The following is a 3,007-nucleotide window of genomic DNA, read 5'->3' on the forward strand; positions in this document are numbered from 1 at the left end:
ATGATGTGTATGATAGATTCAGGTTAAAATAATAAAACTGTCTGCAATAAATTGTGTGCTCTCAGAATTTTACATGCACTGCACTCTCAGATTCAGTTATAACATTTTACGGTACACCCACTCTCACTATAAGGCTTTCAGTTAGAACATTCTTTCAGTCATTCAATTTACCCTCTGTTAGCGTGAATGTTTTCTCGGAAGAATCACTCAACACTCAGAGTCGGTTCCAACGCCAATGCGGCCTTTATTTTCACTAGCGGGGAGGAAGCCTCAGGACTGGATGCAGGCACTTCTCTCCGACGAACAAAGAAACTCATCGATATTTCTCTGTTTTACAATATTTCTTTACAGTTACTCAGCCCACTTCGGTTGGACACAATCCAATCATACCGATTCTAGATTACATATAGGTTTCTTTAACCCAGTAGAATTCTCCTGATATCTCAGGGGCTGTATGTTCGTTTTTTGTCAGCTCGGGCTGATTAATGACCTCGTTATGTGAGGTGGGCCCCCCCTTATCTCTGTTCCTCGGGCTCTGCTGTGTGAAGTCCTTAGTCAAAGGACATTCCACATCAGGTACTATAATGGTTCGTTTATAGTTATCTTGTCTGAAGTGAGTGAGCTAAGGCATTCCCGGTAGTGGGCCTCACAGGGTCATTGCTCGGTCATTGATCGGTCAGCCCCAGTTCATTACTTGACTAACTGAGTACCCATCATGCTTGGGCAGCCATTTTATATGTGGCCACTTTAAACTTATATGAGTTTAGATATATTCAGCAGGTGCCTAATGCCTACAACAATCTCATTATCAGGTTCTCTATTGTAATAATGTTGTGTTAAAAGGCTATTAGATCTTTCCTGCACATTTCGTGTTAAAATGTTGTTCAAGTAAATTTTTGAACTTTTAGATTACAAGTCCAGAGTGTATCTTTGGGGCCCAAATTACGTATTGGCCCATTTGTGGGTGGTGTCCTTTGCAAGGTGGGACATTCTACGCCCGGTGCAGAAGTCCTGCCCGGAAGTGAAACTGGGCTTACCACCGGCGAGAGGAAGTGGAAAGCAATCTCGGGTGTTCCACTTCCTCTTGGGGGCGGCTCGGGGACACTATGCATGCACAACTCGGAACGCTATGTGGCCTCTTCGGGTAGCACTGACATGATTCCAGGGCCCTCCCCTTCCGTTAAAGGGAGGGCACGCTGTGAGCTCACAGGGTTTTCGGGGCCTACACTAGGCCACCGGGGATGCGAGGTTCCATGGCCGCAGCCCGGCATCGAAACGGAGTGTCCAGCTGTACGATCGCGGCACGGACCCCGCGAAAAGCCACCCAGAGGCCAGGCCGCTAAGTCGGCAGAAAATTCAAAATGGCGCCACGCACCTCCCCTTTTAAATTTTAATGGCCTGGAATTTGCCATCAGTGGTGAACAAACAGCGCTCAGCGTTCATTATGCTTACAGCTGCCCACAGACATTGCGTGGGCTTTTGTGCAGCAAATTACGGTCTTCGGAAGTCCGAAGCAGTCCGGCATCCTCTACAGGGGATCTGGGACCTGTGTGAACAGGGAAAACAACAGCGTGTCTCTTCAACCAATCAGATTAAAGATTCATGACTGAGGCACACAGGGCTGGATTTTATAAACCTCAGAGGATCTGTGGCGGGCAACGTTGGTGGTAGGTCCCAGCCTCGCCGCTGGCTCCAGCCCGCTGTGTAAAATGATATTCCCCTGATGGGACTTACTAAGCCCGGCCAATTCTTTTGCCGGCCAGTTGAAGGAATTGAGTCTGATTGCGACTTTTAATGACATTTCATCAGCCGGTTTCCTTAAAGGGACTATGCACAAATTGATTTTGACATTTGTGCTGTCAGTTTTCTGCAGCATTGAGGTGCAATCGTTGACAATTACTGCACAAAGGGGCTCGGCTGCACCAAGGCTCTCCCATGACTCCCTCCACATGCTTATCATGAAACCTGACTGAAAGCCACACTCAACCTGCTGTGCCACTCATCACATCCCCATCACTCTGCCTTCCCTACCCTATTCCTGCACATCTTTACACCAACTTACCTTGCACCTCCACCCATTCCTCTCTATCTACTTTATCGATTCCCTATCTCACTAGCTACCCCTCACACTCACCCTCATTCTAGTCCAATCATACCAACTAACAACACACAAGGGTAGGCACTTGTGTGTATTAGCCAATGTTCGTGTGAAGCTTCTGTTAATGTGCTGTCAAACATTGACATCTTTATTTCCAACACTTTCTGTTTTTGGACAGATGTGTATGTACCTTTGGAAGTGTCTTAGTGAGTTTCAGTGACGGGTGAGACATAACGGTACCCCCCCCCCCCGCAATGCTGATGAGTGTGAAAGGAATAGCTTGGGATGTATTATGGTGTTGGTCTGGGGTAGTGCCAATCTGCAGCATTATGTGACAGCCAGGGTGTGCAGCATCAAATGAAGTAAATTTGGCCCTGGTGAGACTATCCCGGACATTCCGGGCAGCAATGTGGTCGGCTGCTGATGCCCTCTGCCCTGTGCAGTATCAGTTGAAGGCCATTTTGGTTCATCGTATCCGCGATCTCTGGGTGAAGAAATTTCCCCCCATATCTCCTCTAAACCTCCCCCCAATTACTTTAGATCTATGCTCCCTGGTTGTTGACCCCTCTGCCAAGCGAAACAGATCCTTCCTATCCACTCTATCCAGGCCCCTCATAATGTTATACACCTCAATCAGGTCTCCTCTCAGCCTCCTCTGTTCCAAAGAAAACAGACCCAGCATCTCCAATCTTTCCTCATTGCCAAAATTCTCCAGTCCAGGCATCATTCTTGTAAATCTCTTCTGCACCCTGTCCAGTGTAATCACATCTTTCCTGTAAAGTGGTGACCATAACTGCACATAGTACTCCAGCTGTAACCTAATCAGTGTTTTATACAGTTCAAGCATAATCTCTTTGCTCTTGTATTCCATGCCTCAACTAATAAAGGCAAGTATTCCGTATGCCTTCT

Source organism: Pristiophorus japonicus, chromosome 6 (assembly GCF_044704955.1).
Source record: "Pristiophorus japonicus isolate sPriJap1 chromosome 6, sPriJap1.hap1, whole genome shotgun sequence".
NCBI lineage: Eukaryota > Metazoa > Chordata > Chondrichthyes > Pristiophoridae > Pristiophorus > Pristiophorus japonicus.